Source organism: Theropithecus gelada, chromosome 17 (genome assembly GCF_003255815.1).
Source record: "Theropithecus gelada isolate Dixy chromosome 17, Tgel_1.0, whole genome shotgun sequence".
In the NCBI taxonomy this organism is placed as follows: Eukaryota; Metazoa; Chordata; class Mammalia; order Primates; family Cercopithecidae; genus Theropithecus; species Theropithecus gelada.
Window position 1 is genome coordinate 10,498,354 of NC_037685.1, and position 22,550 is coordinate 10,520,903.

Here is a 22,550-nt window from a genome sequence, read left to right on the forward strand (position 1 = left end):
AAAAATGCGTTAGATTTAACCCAAAGTGTATTGCCAAATATAAAATTTATATTTTTCTATAGCTTTCCTGGGAGTAATGATATTTTGATTTCACTGACTCCTGTTGTGAAAAACAAGAATTGACATTGTGGTTATGTCTGAATGAAAAGTTCGATTATTGTAGTCCATTTTATTAAGTTGAAAAACAATCGTTTCATTAGTTGTGTTTAGTTAGTTTAATTTTTGCCCATTTTTTCCTAAAGAACACATTAACTTTAGGAAAAATAATATGCAAATTTAAAAGATATTCAAATATCAGATCAGAAAACAAGAGATAAAGAGGCCAATATTTTTTTCTTTTTCTTCTCTTTTTTTTTTTTATTTTTCTGTGAAAAGTGGTCTCAATTCATTGCCTAGGCTGGAGTGCAGTGGTGTGTTCCTGGATCACTGCAGCCTGACCTCCCTGGACTTAGGTGATCCTCCCACCTCAATCTCCTGAGTAGCTGGGACTACAGGCACATGACACCACACCTGGCTAATTTCTGTGTATTTTTAATAGAGACAGGGTTTGCCATGCTGCCCAGGCTGGTCTTGAACCTCTGGACTCAAGCAATTCACCCCCCTCGGCATCCCAAAGTGCAAGGATTACAGGTGTGAGTCACTGTGCCCAGACAAAAGGATAATATTCTGTGCCATGTCTGTTTTCACGTGGCTGATAAAGACATACCCGAGACTGGGAAGAAAAAGAGGTTTAATTGGACTTACAGTTCCACATGGCTGGGGAGGCCTCAGAATCATGGGGGAAGGTGAAAGGCGCTTATTATATGGCAGTGGCAAGAGAAAATGAGCAAGATGCAAGAGCAGAAACCCCTGATAAAACCATCAGATTTTATGAGACTTTTTTACCAGCATGAGAACAATATGGGGGAAACTACCCATGATTCAAATAATCTCCCATCAGGTTCCTCCCACAACATGTGGTAATTATGGGAGTACAATTCAAGATGAGATTTGGGTGGGGACGCAGAGCCAAACCATATCATTTTTCACCTGGTCCCTCCAAATCTTGTGTCCTCACATTTCAAAACCAGTCAAAACCATAAGTCAAATCTCATGTCCACACATATCCAAACCTTCCCAACAGTCTCCCAAAGTCTTAACTCATTTCAAAATTAACTCCAAAGTCCACAGTCCAAAGTCTTATCTCAGACAAAGTAAGTCCCTTCCACCTATGAGCCTGTAAAATCAAAAGCAAGTGAGTTACTTCCTAGATATAATGGGGGTACGGGCATTGGGTAAATACAGCCACTCCAAATGGCGGAAATTGGCCAAAACAAAGGGTCTACCAGCCTCATGCAAGTTAGAAATTCAGCAGGGCAGCCAAATCTTAAAGGTCCAAAATGATCACCTTTAATGCCATGTCTCACATCTGGGTCACACTGATGCAGGAGTTGGGTACCCATGGTCTTGGGCAGCTCCACCCCTCTGGCTTTGCAGGATACTGACCCTCTCCTGGCCACTTTCACAGGCTGGCATTGAGTGTCTGCAACTTTTCCAGGTGCGTGGTGCAATCTATTGGTGGATCTACCATTCTGGGATCTGGAGGATGGTGACCGTCTTCTCACAGCTCCACTAGATGGTGCCACAGTAGAGACTCTGTGTCGGGGATCCAAACCCACATTTCTCTTCTTCCCTGCCCTAAGAGAGGTTCTCCATGAATGCCCCACCCCTGCAGCAAACTTCTGCCTGGGCATACAGGCATTTCCACATATCTTCTGAAATCTAGGCAGAGGTTCCCAAATCTCAATTCTTGACTTCTGTGCACTTGCCAGCTCAATACCACATGGAAGCTGCCAGGGCTTGGGGCTTGCACTCTCTGAAGCCATGGCCCAAGCTCTATATTAGCCCCTTTCAGCGATGGCTGGAGTGGCTGGGATGTAGGGTACCAAGTCCCTAGGCTGCATACAGCACAGGGACCCTGAGCCCAGCCCACAAAATCATTTTCTCCTAGGCCTTCAGGCCTGTGATGAGAGGAGCTGCTGTGAAGACCTCTGACATGCCCTGGAGACACGTTCCTCATTGTCTTGGGGATTAACGTTCAGCTCTTCATTTACGCAAATTTCTGCAGCTGGCTGGAATTTCTCCTCAGAAAATGGGATTTTCTTTTCTATCACATTGTCAGGCTGCACATTTTCTGAACTTTTATTCTCTGTTTCCCTTTTAAAACTGAATGCTTTTCACAGCACCCAAGTCACCTCTTGAATGCTTTGCTGCTTAGAATTTTTTTCCTCCATATTCCCTAAATCATCTCTCTCAATTCGAAGTTTTCTAGGTCAGAAGCAAAATGCTGCCAGTCTCTTTGCTGAAACATAACAAGAGTCACCTTTTCTCCAGTTCCCAACAAGTTCTTCATCTCCATGTGAGACTACCTCAGCCTAGACCTTATTGTTCATATCGCTATCAACATTTTTGTCAAAGCCATTCAACAAGTTTCTAGGAAGTTCCAAATTTTCCCACTTTTTCCTGTCTTCTTCTGAGCCCTCCAATCAGTTCCAGCCTCTGCCTGTTACCCAGTTTCAAAGTTGCCTCCACAGTTTAAAGTATCTTTTCAACAACACCCCACTCTACTGTTACCGATTTACTGTATTACTCTGTTTTCATGCTGCTGATAAAGACATATCCAAGACAGGGAAGAAAAAGAGGTTTAATTGGATTTAGAGTTTCACATGGCTAGGGAGGCCTCAGGATCATGGTAGATGATGAAAGGCACTTCTTGCATGGTGGCAGCAAGAGAAAATGAGCAAGATGCAAAAGCAGAAATCCCTGATAAAACCATCAGATTTCTTGAGACTTATTCACTACCATGGGAACAATATGGGGGAAATTGTCCCCATGATTCAAATAATCTCTCACTGTGTCCCCCCCCCATAACATGTGGGAATTATGGGACTGTAATTCAATATGAGATTTGGGTGGAGACACAGAGCCAAACCATATCAAGGAGTGCTGTATACCCTAGACAAGGTTAGGACTTGTGAAAAAAAATAAAAATAAAAACCTATACAAAAATAGAAACATCTGGCAAATAAATTACTGATGTATTGGTTTCGTTTAATTTTCCTCTCAGGTTTAAAAAGAAAATACAGTGTTATTTTAAGAATTTAAAATGCACAGGTTAGCAGATAGAATACAATGTTGCCTTTTTATGACAAAATTACTTAGATGTTAATGCAGTTAAAATACATAAAATATCCTATGATTTCCAGGAATGGAGAAGTCACTATAGAATTTAAGAGTTTATTTTCTTAAACATTCTAGTGCTTTAGTCTGTGTTTATATATTTAGCATAGTTTTAAGTCAAAAAATTAGGCCAATCATAAAGTCCAATATGTGATTGTTAATCTATTGTATACCCATAAATGTAAGAACTATTTGCTAACTGGTTTTGTTTTTCTTGAGTTAAATCTGCTACAGAAATGTGTTAGTTCATTTAGGCCACCCAAGTACTTTTAAAAATAAATAAAAATAAAAAACTGCTGGTTCAGTGCTGGGGGACTTTAAACACTTTCCCTAAAAGATATAGTAAACATTTTTACTTGTTTAATTCAGATCCATTCTTATATACAGTGAAATCAATACCTTCGTACCTCTGTACTACCAAAGATTCTCTAGTTCTCTCTAGCCAGTAATATCCTACATGTCCAAATCCCTTAATCACAACCAACTTATTCACAGTTATTTTGGTCATTTCCCTCCATCAACGTTTTCTACCAGTCACACTGAAATTGTTATTCTCTAGGTGCATGTTGACTTTCACACTATCCTTGACATAATCCACGCTGGTTTTTCTTTTTTTTTTTTTTTGTCCAGGATGCCTTCTCCCTATTCCATCTTTGTCAAACAGCCATTTGAGTTTCAAGAACTAGCTTATGTAATTCTCCTTAATATCTCAAGTAGAGTTAGTTGCCCTCTTCTGAATATGTCTACAACTTTTCTAAATGGCTGCAATCACAGCAGTCAGAAAAAATAGTCCAAAATTTTAGGTAACTTTAGAGCACTAAGGTGGGGGGCAGGAGACAAGAGCTGAGACCTAACAGCCCCTGTGTCATCATAAGTCCATACCTAAGGGCATGTTTTCAGGGTGATAATTGTCTTCAGCAACCCCTGATTCTTTCACTCTCTTTCCCTCATGGATAAGAATCTTCATGCCGTCTTTTGGATATTTTGCATCTTCTACCACCAAGCTCTAACCCAAACCTCTCTTGCCTTTCATGCATCTGACTTATGTCTCTTCTGACATTAACATTTACTTAAAGTCCTGAGTTTCTTGGAGTCTTGCATTGTGCAAGTTGATTGTTAGCTAGCTCATTTAAGACACTCCCTGCTAATATGTTAATGATATTAAATTAGAAATTAAATTTTCAGTCTTTTGCACTTTTGCTTGATTTTTTTAAAAGGCTAAAAATATAATAAGTTTTGTTTTATAAAGAAAATCAAACTGTCACAGACACAATAATGTTCCTGTGAAATTACTATATACAAAGGAAAATAAAAGTTGTCTATCTATGACCTATTTGACAAAACATCCATTTTACTACAGATACTCCACCCTCAAAAAGATGGAGCACAACTTTCCACTCCTTAATTGTGTGTTTTACAGAATGACTTTTTGCCAAAAAGGACACTGTCAAAGGAGAGAGAAGGGAAAGTAAATTTACAGTGGAGAAACCTTACAAATACTACTTCAATCAGGAGATCTGGGGTCAACCTCAACAGGGATCCATCCTGTTGATAGCAAGAACCCTGACAGGATGTGAAAAAAATGGAAATTTACTTCTTGTAGTCTTCACCTCAACAGCACATAATCAGAGTCTGATAATCAGAAAAACATCGAATCCCAACTGAAGGACATTCCACAAAATACCTGATCAGTAATCCTCTAAGACTGTCAAGATTATCAAAACAGAAGTCTAAGAAACTGTCATAGCTAGGACGAGCCTAAGAAGACAAGAGGATGAAATTTAGTACAGCCTTCTGGACGAGATCCCGGAACAGGAATAAGAAATTAGGTAAAAAACTAAGGAACTCTGGATAAAGTATGGACTAGTGCTGACAACAGTGTGTCAATATTCATTATTTGTAGCAAATTTAGTATACTAATAGATGTTAATAATAGATAAAATAGTGTAAAATCTGTACAAAATCTCTTTCACTATCTTTGCAATTTTTCTGTAAATCTAAAACTGAGAATTGTGTATTTGACAAAACCAAACATACAAACAAAAACAAAGAAGTTAAAAAAAAATCACTCCAATCATGATTCACAGATCTTCAATAAACTATTAATGTAACGTCAAATTTCTTTGTGCAGCTGTATTCTTTAGAATAATTGTGAAGGTATATAACAAATGATATCAATAGTTCATACGAATTATGCCTACAAATGAAAGTTAAACTCCATTTACAATGGTTACAATTAGAGACATTGGAATTGAAAATTATATGCAGTAATACCAAGCAATTATAGATGAATGAATAGATAGATAAATGGACAGTTGATAGAAGGAAGGAAAGGAAGAGAATATAATGAGGTTAAAAATCATCATAAAAACATGATTCCATTTGTTTCAAATAGTAATTTTTACAAAAATATCAGATGTTGTTTAAGAAAGAAACTTGGATATATATTCAATTATAAGTGATGCATTTAAGGAAAACTCCAGAAGAGAAACCAACAACCTACCAAATAAATAATCACATACAAACTTCCATTAAAAAGAAAAAGAATAGAATTTTAATACATTTTTAGCTTATCCTAGTAGCTTCCGAGGTTTTATTATTTAAGCACCTTATTTTTGTTACAGTATTCTGTCCAAATTTTTAAAATAAACCCTCACTAATCTTACAAAAGTAATCTCCTGTATACACAGGTCAAAGAATAAAAGTCTACACTTTACTGGACATCCAAATTATACCTCAAATAAAGACTTTGTAATTTTCTTGCAGAGAAAGAATAATAAAAGGTCTTTCTTTGGGTTGATAATAAATTAGGTTAATTAAAACTGTACTTAAAGTTATAGCTATAATATAATGACACCAGTCTTACAATAAAATAACAAAATTTTATATCTAAAGTATTATTGTTTCTTTTTAATATATTGAAGCTTTGGCCTTAATCCAAAAATATCACCTTTGCTAAAAACAATTTCAACACTCCTCTTTGAGAATTCTCTTCAGACCCTTTTTCTAACTGATTTGAATATTTTTAGACTCACAGAATTTTCTCCTTGAGAAGTTGGACTTAATTTTAGAACATCAAAATGTTCTTTAAAGTTTTGTGGCAAATTTGAAAATTTAAATAAATAATTTTGTTGAAAAAAATATTGAGATTGGTACATATGTTTGCACATATGTGTGTGTTTCACTCATTAATTTCAAAAACTTTTGACATTTTTATCTAGTGATATCATAAATGAAGAAAGGGAATTTCTTCCCAAGATTACACCTTTAAAATCTGTCACTGTTGTTATTTATATTATCAACCACTTTAATATGTTCTTCACATAGATGTAGTATTGTTGAAATACTCAGCCAAGTTGATATATTATGTTCAGAATCACTATAAAAGTTTCACATTCTGATTATTTCTAGATTTCTGGTCATTTGTATGTTTCTTGTGGTCTATTAAGCTGACCACAGTTTTGAACATGTTCTACTTGACTGCATTTGTATTGAACTGAATAAGAAAATATTGATGAACCTTTAGAAAGTCATGAAACATAAAAATGACAAAGAGTATAGTGAGAGATTTATAGGCAGAATCTATTTAATAAGTGAAATACAAGGAAGATAGATGCTCAACAATGATTATTGTAATTTAAGGAATGAATCAAGTAGAATAAAGAGAATCATCTCAAAAACAAAATGCTAAGGAACAATAACTGCATCATAGTCATCCGTAAAATTCTGTTTAAATGTACTTAACATAAACGACATAATTTTACAGTTGTACATTATCTCTCACATATAGACTTTATTTATTCCAAGCAGCAGGGACATACCTGATGAAGTAAGGAGCCACATTAGTGGGAACTGGTCACTGTTGTTCCAGAACCCTCTTAGCATTATCTGAGCCTTTTGATTAATGGATTCTTGAAATAGTTAGTAATATTTGATACTGAATATGATCTCTGATTTGTGTGAATCGGATTTGCCAATCCAATTTAGTATATTTGCTCAAGTTGAAAAAGAAACAAGCAAACAAAAATATGGAAAAAAAAAGTGATTGAAAAGGAGAAGTAAAAATAATTTTAAAATACAGAAAAAATAGTGTAAAAAGCATCTGGGACATGGCGAAATGGCCTAATACAAATATACAAAATTGAGCGGGGATAGAGAAAATGCATCAATTCAATATTTGAAGTGATAATGAATAATAACTTTTCAAAACTGACAAAAGACATCAAGCCACAGATACCAAAAGCAGTATGAACACCAATCTCTATAAAACAAAGAATATCTGAAAAACACAAAAAAGCAAATATCCCCAAAATAGAGAAAACAGGAACATTGCCTTCAAAGTAGCAATGGTAATACCAGCAGCTAAAACATCCACAAAAACAAAGACTCTAAAATGACACTTTTAATTGTGAAAACAAAGTAACTGTCTTAAAAATTTATATATTCAGTAAAAAAAAAAAAAAAAAATCCTTCCAAAAATGAAAGCCAGATTCATCCTTAGACAAAGAACTGAAAAAGCTGGTCACCATAGACTACACTGTAAGTTATACTAATGAAGTACTTTAAACAAAAGAAAGAAATTCTCAGATTAAATAAACAGAAACAAACACATAATGAATTTACAGATATATATATAAATATTCAATATACAAAACAATGATGTCTTTCTTATCTAAAATATGTGTATACTAAAATACATGAAAATAATCTAACTTATAGAAGGTAATATAGTCTTTTAACTATTCTAAGGTCCTTGAATTACCCATAGAGTTAGAAAACTTCTAAGAATTTTAGTTTTAATTAGCCAAGTTTTAAAATTACAGTTTTCTGGTGATACCATGTATAAATAAAATAGTATAACATAATTTTTTAAATTTTATAGCAGCAAAAAAATGATAAGATGAATGATATATTTAAACTCAAATGTATTAGAAATAATACTGCATTTAAATGTACCACAAACTGCAATTAACAGATAGAGGTTGTTATATGAATTTTATACATGAAACTGTTTTGTCTAAAAGTGTATACCTTAAATTTAAGGACACAGAAATGTTGAAATAAAAATATCTTTTAAAATAATAACTGGCTATTAATAACTAAAACAACACAAAAAATTGTTTATAATTTTTCCAATATCAGACAAAGCTTTAAAGAGCAAACTTTTAGATATAATAGGATAGAATCAAAGCACAAAAAAAGATAAAACAGCTGTAAATTTTTATACATCTATTAATCACAAAATACAAAAATATACACACACAGTGTGTAAATTAAGCAGGCTTTAAAATTTACATAGAAATGCAAATGACCTATGTTATCCAATACAATGTTAAAACAGATTTTTATTATTAAACTGCAGAAATGATACAGTGTGGTTTTGTCTCAAGCATACAGACAAATCAGACAAAAAACAGCCCCATATATAGTCACTTGCTAAACAAAGTCACTACTAAACAAAGAAGAAAGGCTTGTCCTTGTTTTGTAATTAGAGTATATTAAAATTAAGAACTCTGTCTATTAAAAAGAAACTTTAAGCCGGGCACAGTGGCTCATGCCTATAATCCCAGCACTTTGGGAGGCCAAGGCGAGTGGATTACCTGAGGTCGGAAGTTTGAGACTAGCCTGACGAACATGGAGAAGCCCTGCCTCTACTAAAAATGTAAAATTAAACGGGCGTGGTGGAACATGCCTGTAAACCCAGGTACTCCGGAGGCTGAGGTGGGAGAATCACCTGAATCCAGGAGGTGGAGGTTGCGGGGAGCTGAGATCGTGCCATTGCCCTCCAGTCTGGGCAACAAGAGTGAAACACTATCCAAAAAAAAAAGAAAAAAAAAGAAGAAAAAAAAAAAAGCATTAAGTGACTCAGAAAAGGCAAGATCAAATAAAATAAGATATTTGTGATCATTATATTCTATAAAGGACTCATGTTAAGAATACAAAAAGAAGTCCTCAATTTAAGAAACGAAAGACAGGTAACCCAAATGAGAAAGAAAGAAGAGACACGAATGGGCCATTCACAAAAAAAAGAATAACTGAAGGTTTGCTCCACCTCATTATTCATTTTTAAAAAGTTAATACTGCAATGACAAAAATCACATATTCACCAGAAGGATAAAATACAAGATTCTGAAAATAGTAAGGGCTATCAAATATGTGAAGCTACTATACTACTTATCCACCACTGATGGGAAATGTACATTGGTATATGCACTGTAGGACACTTTAGCAGTGTCTCATAAGGCTGCAAATACATACACACTTCGTAAAGGACTGTTTGTGCTCCTCCCTGAAAATTCATATTAAAATCCTACCACCCAGTGGTATGGCAAAAGGAGCCGGGGCCTCTGGGAGTTAATTATGATTAGAGAAAGTCATGAGGGTGGAGCTCTCATGAATGGACATAGAGACCTTATGAGAGTCCTGAGAGATTTGCTTCCTCTCTCTGCTGTCAGCAAAGTGAGGATACGGGAAGTCATCAGCCTGCAACCGGAAGAGGGCCTCTTCAAAAACCTGATCATGTGAGCACCCTGATCTTGGACTTCTAGCCTCCAGAACTGTGAGAAATAAATTTCTGTTGTTTATAAGCCATCCTGTCTGTGGTATTTTTGTTATAGCATTTTTGTTAGACCAGACAGACTAAGGCATCCCTGTAATTTCACCAATGGTATACATACAAAAGAAATGTGTACAAACATGTGCCCGAAGACATGTGTATAATCATTCATGGAAACATTATTTAAAATAGGCCAAAATTAGAAACAATCCATATGTTCTCAAATGTAGGAGGAATAAACAGATTTTGGAATATTCACATGAAGAAACACTAAATATCAATGGAAATAAACAGCAACACAAACAACATACAACAATATGGATAAATCATATTGAGTGAAAGACACCAGAACAAGGGAGTATATTATACGTATATTTACACAGAGACAAAAACTAATCTATGGTGCTAGAATTCAAGAAAATTTTTCCTTTTGGAAAGGAAAGGGTTATAATAGAGATGGAGCACAAGGTGGTGTGGAAAATTGATTGTAATAAAATGGCCCTGAATCTCGTTTTAATAATTAAAAAAATGTCTAAATTAGTGTATATTGTTATGTGGAATAACACATATCTTTAAAGTACATGAAGGAGAACTAACATGCATTTAAAAATAAAGCATACTACTGAGAAAAAAGAGACATGGTAGAATGAAACAGAATTTGCCATTATATAGCTACAAAGCATGCAAGACGATGCTGTACATTATTTGTTATGTACAGAAAATATACAAACATGCATGGTGATATAGTTTGGGTCTGTGTGCCCACTCAAATCCACATCTAATTGCAATCACCAGTGTTGGAGATGGGGCCTGGAGGGAGGTGATTAAATCGTCAGGGGAGATTTTCCCTTTGGGGCTGTTCTCCTGACATTGAGTGACTTATCATGAGATCTGGTAGTGGAAAAGTGTGTCACACCTTCCCCTCTCTCTTTTCCTCTTGCTTCAGCCGTGTAAGGTAAGCCTGATTTTCCTTTGCCTTCTGCCATGATTGAAAAGTTCCTGAGGCCTCCCCAGAAGCCGTCATGCTTCCTGTAATACCTGCGGAACCGTGAGCCAATTAAGCCTCTATTCTTTATAAATTACTCAGTCTCAGGTGTTTCTATATAGTAACGCAAGAATAGACCAATAGACATGGGAATAACAATTCAGAATAGTATAGAAGAAGGAGAAATGAAATATGAAAAGGTAAAAAGGATGCCAGAGAGTTTAAATTCATTTAATAAATTGGCAAATGATATAAAAAAATTTAATACTGCTGGAAAATGGGAACCATGTTGTAATAGTCCATTCTTACATTTTATAAAGAAATACCTGAGACTGGGCAATTTATAAAGAAAAGGCGTTTAATTGGCTCAGGACTCAGCAGGATATACAGGAAGCATGGCAGCATCTGCTTGACTTCCGGGTTAGACCTCAGGAAACTAGCAATTACAGAAGGCAAAGTGGGAGCAGGCATCTTACATGGAGGAGCAGGAGCAAGGGAGAGAGGCGAGAAGTGCTCCACACACTTAAACAACCAGATCTCATGAGAACTCACTCATTGACTATCACGGGAACAGCACCAAGGTGATGGTACTAACCCATTAATGAGAACTCGGTCCCATAATCCAATCATCTCCCATCAGGCCCCTCCTTCCACTTTGGAGATTACAATCAGACATGAGATTTAGTGAAAACACAGATCCAAACCATATTACATGTATTTTAAAATATTATCCTCCATGATTAAAGGAGACATCAATTAGTAAGTGAGCTTTAGAAACATCAAGGAATCACAGATCCGGAGATTCACCCCACTTTCAATATCCTCGATATTCACCTTCTGGATGTCTACCCCTGAGTAACTGCAGAAAATCACTTCCACTGCAGAAGATCAGTCCACATATATATTGCTTTAATTTGTAATTACGAAAGCAGATATTACTGTCTGTCTCTTTACTGCTCTTTCCCAGCTAGTCAAACAGTTCCTGTCACATTGTTGACACTCAAATATTGTGAAATGTTGTTGCACAAATGAATAATTGTAGAGATAGTTAGAGATAGTGGGTATTGCACCCAGCCAGGCTTCCTACCATGCTTTTCGACTTATTTCCTCACCTCAAATATATTTCTCCCCCCATTCTTAGCCAATATTCCATGTTAAATCTCCAAACATACCCACCCTTACTTTCATTATTTCCTTCTTTACTTCTGTTCTAATGGAAGAAGTATTTCTTTCAAAATCCAATCATCGTACCTGAGCTGTGAATCCTATTTCCTTTTACTTTCTCATGGACTTAATTCGTTTTGGTATCATTTCTCTCTCCTGCATCAGAAATTTTCTCATCTTTAACACATCATTCTCATTATTTTAGAAAAATGACCCAGTATCTCCAGAATTGGAAAACAAAGTCCCATAACCTCTTCAAGTTTCCCCAATGACGCCCTACTTTTTAGTTATTCTTTGTAGACAAACTTCCAAGAACCATTTTCTATACTCACCTCCTTTTCCCTTTTACCCACATTCACACTTTGCCCCATTCAAGTCTAATTTGATACTTGCCACTCAATTTAAACTGCTCTTTTTGCAGTGTCCAAATTTTTGCCATGTTCATAGAATGTTTCTCTGTATTCATCTATTCTTAATCATTATGTTATTTAATTCAGTTCATTATTCTTATATTCCACTCTCCAACAGGTAATAGATCACTTTTCTTCTCTACCTAGACTCTAAATATCAACATTCCTCTTCATTTTTTAGTTCTTAGCTTGTCTCTCTCGTTATATACACATACATATATATATTTTTTTCTTTTTTTTCCAGCTTTTCTGCCCTGCTTTTTCCCCATCTTTGTGGTTTTATCTGCCTCTGGTCTTTGATGATGGTGATGTACTGATGGGGTTTTGGTGTAGGTGTCCTTCCTGTTTGATAGTTTTCCTTCTAACAGTCAGGACCCTCAGCTGTAGGTCTGTTGGAGATTGCTTGAGGTCCACTCCAGACCCTGTTTGCCTGGGTGTCAGCAGCAGAGGCTGCAGGAGATAGAATATTGTTGAACAGCGAGTGTACCTGTCTGATTCTTGCTTTGGAAGCTTCCTCTCAGGGGTGTACTCCACCCTGTGAGGTGTGGGGTGTCAGACTGCCCCTAGTGGGGGGTGTCTCCCAGTTAGGCTACTCAGGGGTCAGGGACCCACTTGAACAGGCAGTCTGTCCCTTCTCAGATCTCAACCTCCATGTTGGGAGATCCACTGCTCTCTTCAAAGCTGTCATACAGAGTCGTTTGCGTCTGCAGAGGTTTCTGCTGCTTTTGCTGTTGTTTAGTTGTGCCCTGTCCCCAGAGGTGGAGTCTACAGAGACAGGCAGGTTTCCTTGAGCTGCTGTGAGCTCCACCTAGTTGGAGCTTCCCAGCCGCTTTGTTTATCTACTTAAGCCTCAGCAATGGCGGGCGCCCCTCCCCCAACCTGGATGCTGCCTTACCGGGAGATCGCAGACTGCTGTGCTAGCAAGGAGGGAGGCTCGTGGGCGTGGGACCCTCCTAGCCAGGTGTGGGATATAATCTGCTGGTGTGCCCGTTTGCTAAAGTCCTTGGTAAAGCGCAGTATTGGGGTGGGAGTTACCCGATTTTCCAGGTGTTGTGTGTCTCAGTTCCCCTGGCTAGGAAAAGGGATTCCCTTCCCTCTTGTGCTTTCCAGGTGAGGAGATGCCTCGCCCTGCTTCAGCTCTCACTGGACAGGCTGCAGCAGCTGACCAGCACCTATTGTCCCGCACTCCCTAGTAAGATGAACCCAGTACCTCAGCTGAAAACGCAGAAATCACCTGTCTTCTGTGTCACTTGCGCTGGGAGTTGGTGACTGGAGCTGTTCCTATTCAGCCATCTTGCTCCACGCCCCCCCCACCCCCCACCGGGTGCTGAGTTTTATTTAAAAAAGTGTAGTGATCTGGCCAGGTACAGTGGTTCATGCCTGTAATCCCAACACTTTAGAAGACTGAGGCAGGTGGACCACCTGAGGTTGGGAATATGAGACCAGCCTGGCCAACATGGTGAAATTCTGCCTCTACTAAAAAATACAAAAATTAGCTTGGCATGGTGGCCTGTAATCCCAGCTACTTGGGAGTCTGAGGCAGGAGAATTGCTTGAACCTGGGAGGCAGAGGTTGCAGTGAGTCGAGATCATGCCATTGCACTCCAGTCTGGGCAACAAAAGTGAGACTCTGCCTCAAAAAAAAAAAAAGAAAAAGAAAAAAGAAAAAAAAATATATATGTATATGTATATTTATATTTATGTATATATACATATATATGTATTTATGTATATATGAATATACATTCTACTTAGGACCACATCACACTTATTCCAAAACTGACCACATAATTGGAAGTAAAGCACTCCTCAACAAATGTACAAGAATAGAAATTATAACAAACTGTCTCTCAGACCACAGTGCAATCAAACTAGAACTCAGGACTAAGAAACTCAATCCAAACCGCTCAACTACATGGAAACAGAATAACCTGCTCCTGAATGACTACTGGGTACATAACGAAATGAAGGCAGAAATAAAGATGTTCTTTGAAACCAATGAGAACAAAGATACAACATACCAGAATCTCTGGGACACATTTAAAGCAGTGTGTAGAGTGAAATTTATAGCACCAAACGCCCACAAGAAAAGCTAGAAAGATCTAAAATTGGCACTCTAACATCACAATTAAAAGAACTAGAGAAGCAAGAGCAAACACATTCGAAAGCTAGCAGAAGGCAAGAAATAACTAAGATCAGAGCAGAACTGAAGGAGATAGAGACACAAAAAACCCTCCAAAAAATCAATGAATCCAGGAGTTGGTTTTTTGAAAAGATCAACAAAATTGATAGACCACTAGCAAGACTAATAAAGAAGAAAAGAGAGAAGAATCAAACAGACGCAATAAAAAATGAAAAAGAGGATATCACTACCCACCCCACAGAAATACAAACTACCATCAGAGAATACTATAAACACCTCTACGCAAATAAACTAGAAAATCTAGAAGAAATGGATAATTTCCTGGACACTTACACTCTCCCAAGACTAAACCAGGAAGAAGCTGAATTCCTGAGTAGACTAATAGCAGGCTCTGAAATTGAGGCAATAATTAATAGCCTACCAACCAAAAAAAGTCCAGGACCAGATGGATTCACAGCTGAATTCTACCAGAGGTACAAGGAGGAGCTGATACTATTCCTTCTGAAACTATTCCAATCAATAGAAAAAGAGGCAATCCTCCCTAACTCATTTTATGAGGCCAACATCATCCTGATACCAAAGCCTGGCAGAGACACAACAATAAAAGAGAATTTTAGACCAATATCCCTGATGAACATCGATGCAAAAATCCTCAATAAAATACTGGCAAACCAGATCCAGCAGCACATCAAAAAGCTTATCCACCATGATCAAGTGGGCTTTATCCCTGGGATGCAAGGCTGGTTCAACATACGCAAATCAATAACCATAATCCAGCATATAAACAGAACCAAAGACAAAAAACATATGATTATCTCAATAGATGCAGAAAAGACTTTTGACAAAATTCAACAGCCCTTCATGCTAAAAATGCTCAATAAATTCGGTATTGATGGAACGTATCTCAAAATAATAAGAGCTATTTATGACAAACCCACAGCCAATATCATATTGAATGGGCAAAAACTGGAAAAAATCCCTTTGAAAACTGGCACAAGACAGGGATGCCCTCTCTCACCACTCCTATTCAACATAGTGTTGGAAGTTCTGGCTAGGACAATCAGGCAAGAGAAAGAAATCAAGGGTATTCAGTTAAGAAAAGAAGTCAAATTGTCTCTCTTTGCAGATGACATGATTGTATATTTAGAAAACCCCATTGTCTCAGCCCAAAATCTCCTTAAGCTGATAAGCAACTTCAGCAAAGTCTCAGGATACAAAATTAATGTGCAAAAATCACAAGCATTCTTATACACCAGTAACAGACAAACAGAGAGCCAAATCATGAATGAACTTCCATTCACAATTGCTTCAAAGAGAATCAAATACCTAGGAATCCAACTTACAAGGGATGTAAAGGACCTCTTCAAGGAGAACTACAAACCACTGCTCAGTGAAATCAAAGAGGACACAAACAAATGGAAGAACATACCATGCTCATGGATAGGAAGAATCAATATCGTGAAAATGGCCATACTGCACAAGGTGATTTATACATTCAGTGCCATCCCCATCAAGCTACCAATGAGTTTCTTCACAGAATTGGAAAAAAACTGCTTTAAAGTTCATATGGAACCAAAAAAGAGCCCGCATCTCCAAGACAATCCTAAGTCAAAAGAACAAAGCTGGAGGCATCACGCCACCTGACTTCAAACTATACTATAAGGCTACAGTAACCAAAAGATCATGGTACTGGTACCAAAACAGAGATATAGACCAATGGAAGAGAACAGAGTCCTCAGAAATAATACCACACATCTACAGCCATCTGATCTTTGACAAACCTGAGAGAAAAAACAAATGGGGAAAGGATTCCCTATTTAATAAATGGTGCTGGGAAAATTGGCTAGCCATAAGTAGAAAGCTGAAACTGGATCCTTTCCTTACTCCTTATACAAAAATTAATTCAAGATGGATTAGAGACTTAAATGTTAGACCTAATACCATAAAAACCCTAGAAGAAAACCTAGGTAATACCATTCAAGACATAGGCATGGGCAAGGACTTCATGTCTAAAACACCAAAAGCAACGGAGCAAAAGCCAAAATTGACAAATGGGATCTCATTAAACTAAAGAGCTTCTGCACAGCAAAAGAAACTACCATCAGAGTGAACAGGCAACCTACAGAATGGGAGAAAAATTTTGCAATCTACTCATCTGACAAAGGGCTAATATCCAGAACCTACAAAGAACTCAAACAAATTTACAAGAAAAAAACAAACCCCATCAAAAAGTGGGCAAAGGATATGAACAGACATTTATCAAAAGAAGACATTCATACAGCCAATAGACACATAAAAAAATGCTCATCATCACTGGCCATCAGAGAAATGCAAAACAAAACCACGATGAGATACCATCTCACACCAGTTAGAATAGCAATCATTAAAAAGTCAGGAAACAACAGGTGCTGGAGAGGATGTGGAGAAATAGGAACACTTTTACACTGTTGGTGGGATTGTAAACTAGTTCAACCATTATGGAAAACAGTATGGCGATTCTTCAAGGATCAAGAACTAGAAGTACCATATGACCCAGCCATCCCATTACTGGGTATATACCCAAAGGATTATAAATCATGCTGCTATAAAGACACATGCACACGTATGTTTATTGCGGCACTATTCACAATAGCAAAGACTTGGAATCAACCCAAACGTCCATCAGTGACAGACTGGATTAAGAAAATGTGGCACATATACACCATGGAATACTATGCAGCCATAAAAAAGGATTTGTTTGTGTCCTTTGTAGGGACATGGATGCAGCTGGAAACCATCATTCTCAGCAAACTATTGCAAGAACAGAAAACCAAATACCACATGTTCTCACTCATAGTTGGGAACTGAACAATGATATCACTTGGACTCGGGAAGGGGAACATCACACACCGGGTCCTATCATGGGGAGGGAGGAGGTGGGAGGAATTGCATTGGGAGTTATACCTGATGTAAATGACGAGTTGATGGGTGCTGACGAGTTGATGGGTGCAGCACACCAACATGGCACAAGTATACATATGTAACAAACCTGCACATTATGCACATGTGCCCTAGAACTTAAAGTATAGTAATAATAATAAATAAATAAATAAATAAATAAATACAAATAAAAAATAAAAAATAAAACTCAGTGCCCATGTCTTTCAAATTGTTATCTATTCCAGTTTTCTTCTTTGTATTAGAAAAGTGCACATCCACCTGGCTCAGTTTGACCTTCTCTATTGGATAGATCATTTTTCAAATTTAAAATATTCAAAATTAAATTATTTATTCTACAATATTTCGGCTCCCCGGCTTAAGAACTTCCAAATTCACTTCCAGACTCCCCAGTAAGTTGGTCTTCCCTTCTCAGTAAACGGATACCACCATCCACCAAATTACTTAAATCAGCAACAAGGGAATCTTTTTTACTCATCCCTTTTGTTTACTCTCCTTATAGCCCATTAATACAAATAAAAATTAATAAAATAATAAACATTAATACTCTTCTTAAAGCCCATTATCTTTTGTAATTTCTATCTCATAATTTATCTTCAATCTTTCTGTTTCATCATGAGTCTTTTTAATCTAATTTTATCCATTATCTTCCCAGAGTTACTATATCTTCTTTCTAACCCCAACTGGCCCTCCCACTTTCACCTGTTTCCTCTACCATTTCCTTCTTCAAAAACAGCAAGAATGACCCTTGGATTTTCAAATAAACACCAATAAAGCATCATTTTTCTGCTAAAAATATATTTCAGTGTTATTAGGATGAATTATATATTTTTTTGAAAATCTGACTGAAACCTATATTCCATTCTCATTTCAAATATTTGCCACATTTGGTATCTAGGCACACGATTCTCTTTCCAGTTCCTTTAAAATAAAAATTATTTTCCAACTCAGGACCATTGCAGATGCTATTTCTGCTTCCAGGATTACTGATATCCTCAATCTTCACTTAGCTGGCTTCTTATTATCTGTTCCTTTTTTATCTTAAATATTATCTCTTCAATGAAGCTTTTGAAAATTATTCTATAAAAAGATAATTTTTATTTGTGTCCAAAGCATTCAAATATGTATCATTTCTACTTACCTCAATTTACAATTTCTGTTTTTTATATATATATAAAATAATATATCATATATCATATATCATATATCAGATATATCATGTATAATATATCATATATAATGATATATATTTGATACATATGATATATTATACATGATATATCATATATGATATATATGTGGTATATGTGGTATATATACATATTATATATGATATATGATATATATTATACATGATATATCTGATATATACGATATATTATGCATGATATATATGATATATTATATATGATATATTATTTTATATATTATTATATTTTATATATGATACAGATATGATATATATATCTATATATATACATCAATGACCCGAAAGAGGAAGTAAATGATATAACAACATTCATAATCAGCTGCTGACATACAATTAAACAGTTATTGACATACAATTACTCAAGTTAAGTAAAACAAGTCAGACTTTTGCATAACCCTGGCAAGAGCAAACAAAGCTGGGCAATTGGTACTGGGTGGCAGATGATTGATGGTAGATTCATTCAAGATATCACACATTTAACAGGACAATGTAAATTATGTGTACATACTAATGGGTTCTAAATTAGTTGTAATCCACAAAGAAAATATCCAGGTATTGTTGTGAACAACTCAATGAGGATGTCAACTCAATATTTCATTGTAGGCAGAAAAGACAAGTACAATGTTAAGTTGGGTTAAGATTATAGAAACTTATCGTGGAAAACATTAATTTATTAAATAAACCAATAACCATAGACTACCCTGGGTAATGTATTTTTTAGAGGTAATATCGTGACAAAATCATCTGAAATTTCTTCTTAAAATAATGGTAGTTCTTTGAATTTATGTCAGTAATTTTTTAATAGCATGATTATTTAAGAAGCTATAAGTTGTTTGACAAAACCAGAAAATAAATAAGGATTTTTATTTATGCACTGCAAATTAGAAAAAAATATAAGGGATTCTGGTATATCATGCAAAATATATATTCACAGGAACACTTAAATATTGTAAACAGTTCCTTGATGATCTGCTAGTATCAGAGAAAAAAAAAAAAAACCTTACTGTATCTGAGATCAGCTAATGAAGTAAAGAATAATATTCCTACTATTTATGGGGAAGAAATGCAATCAGATGATGAAGACAGTTGTTAAGGATGATGTGATTTTGATGAGGATAATATGAGGCAAGCAAATCCAGTTTGGAGTGTTATTTATCTCAGGCTATCTTTCTTTAATTTTTTATAATTGTTTACCCATTTTTTCAATAAAATGCGAGCAGAAAGAGAGCTGTGACGCTGTAGCTACATAATTCTGAAACAACTGATGGAAAGCTAAAGTGGTCCCATAACAACCATATTTTCTTTTATTCAAGAAATGATAAAATTATACAGTAATTATTTGTTACTGACTCATCTTTTCCACTATACAATTAGCTATTCAAAAGAAAAACCAATATTCCATAATGCACACCTAAGGCTCCAGAGTTTGGCATTTGATGATCAATAAATATTAGCTGGATGAATGAATGAATGAATGAATGAATAAAATCGCTTGCAAATGAATGAATTAGCTTATGTGCATTGGAGCAAGGAAAAAGTACTGCTGCTTCCTGGGGAAAGGAACTGCATTCTTCAATGGATGAATTAAATAATTTGGAATTAAATAGCTATATTATAGCTATGTTAAATATAAAAGTATTAGGTAAAAGTATTTTGATAACCAAACAAATTGTTAAGCTCTCTACTTGCTTATTTTTTATCAGTATGTGATTTCCTTGAAATATTTGTTCTATAGCTGTTGCATACATAGCCATACTGAGTTACAGAAGCTACGGATTAATGAGTGAAGGGAACATACCCAGCCCTTCCAGCATGAATCTTAAAAGTAAGCAGTAGAAACTGAGTAAGTCATTAGAAATGTGGTAACTCTTGCCAGGATCGAAATACAGGTTAATCTATAAACATACAGCAAAATCTACCCTAGTTTAGGGAGTCAGGAAAGGTTTCTCTTATACTCATTAAAGTATGGGATTCAAAGGTAGGCAAAGTTAGGTGAGCTGAAGGTTTAGGAAACAGAATGTCCCAAGACTCTTTTAGGAAGACTGGCACATTGGTAAAATTGAAGTCTTGTAAGAAATAACGTGGGGTGGTACCGCAAAACAGAGCACAGGCAGAATTCTGAATATACACAGAATTGTAGGCCACTTTGACATTTTTGAACTTGATCTTTTCGATGGAACATTGAACACTCTGATAAGGAGAGTTAACATTTTCTGGTTTGTATTTATATAAAAGATGATTTTAAATGACTCATGCAGAATGGACTTGAATAAAAGTGACACAAATTAGAGGGTTATTGCATTCACACCACACAAAATAGAGCATGACAGACTTAGGTGCAATGTAAACTGCATAATAATCACAGTGGAATATAGGCTCTATCCACTTTTAATCCCGAGTACATAATAATTATTATGAATCATTCTGGAAGATATGCTTAATATAATAATCCTTTGGCTTGATGAGATGATTAAGTGGCACCTAAATATTACCATTTTTTACACACTTTATCCAGAGTTCTACCATTTACCTGTTGATTATATCCCTTCTCTATGAAGCTACCATTATATTGATTTATCAGTTCTGTCAAGTCATCTGCCAATTCAGACAATCATGTAACACTTTTCACTAATTTGTCTGGTTGTTAATCAAATTGATTTGCTATCATGGCCTTTTGGTGGTATTTTAGTTGTTTGTTTATTTATTTTATTTTCTTTCATTTTGACAAAGACTTAGAGTGGCTATGCTCTTATACAAAAGGGAGTAAAACAAACATGTGAAATGTGTCCCTATTCTTAGACACATGAACCAGAAAACATTGGGGCATCAACAAGCCCAGTTTCCCCTTCAGGTTGCATCCTCTTCTGCCATTCTTCTACACCCTAATATTTTCCACCATTTCAATACCCTCAATTATGGTAATGGCTACCAGGAATGTAAACTTATGGTAAGACATGTTATTTGCTTTCCATTATAGATATGATAACAAATTTGCTTCACAGATAGAGAGAAGCATATTACTTTCTACAAAGCAAGCATTGCCCTGTTCCCTCATGAATAAAAATATGTTCTAGTAGTAGGCTGCCAAGAGTTACACTATATTTCCTTAGGATTAGAGGCATTTCATTTTTGATAATGTACTTGGAAGATAAAATGCATCGGAAAACTCTATTCCTTAAATTTATCATCCACACGGTTGGCCTATCATGATTAGTCACATAATTCACAGACTGATTAAAGTGCAAAGTGAATGAATCATGTAACTAAATATTTTCAAGGAAGTGTGTGAACAATAGAGTTAATCAATAATGTACCCAAACTTACTTTACTAGCTATTAGCATGGTATTTTTATTATGGCAAATGGTAAAAAAAAAAATCTATATTTGGAGGTCATTCAAAAATCATAGATCCAGGACCAGTCTTAGGCCAAAACTGTGAAGAAAATCATTTTTTCTTTACAAATTTCTAGAATTTCTAGATTTGTTCCAAATACTCTTGGCCCTTTTAAACTGACATGTAAGTCCCTAGAACCTAATTTTAAAAGACTAATGGAAATTTATTGTATTTCAGGAAAATGTGTGCCTTTTTTTCCTTTTATAAAATTAACAATAAAAATGTTTTCTAAAAACTCATTTGTTATTTAAAATTTTATGAAAGATTCATCACGAAAGGGACCCATGAAATTCAAGAGTATTTAAGAAACTGTGAAATGCTAAAAAGTCTACAAAGAAACCAACATCCATATTGTCTTGTTCATAACCCTTTAGCACTGTGAAGATTTAGCGGTCTTCTTCATTAATACTGTTCTGTCTGAATTGCTTTGTCTGTCATTTAAATCAAAAGCCTTCCGAGATATAAAACCATCTTATTCTGCCTATTGAGAAACGCCAAATGGGCTGCCAGTTCTTGTAAATAAATAATCATGA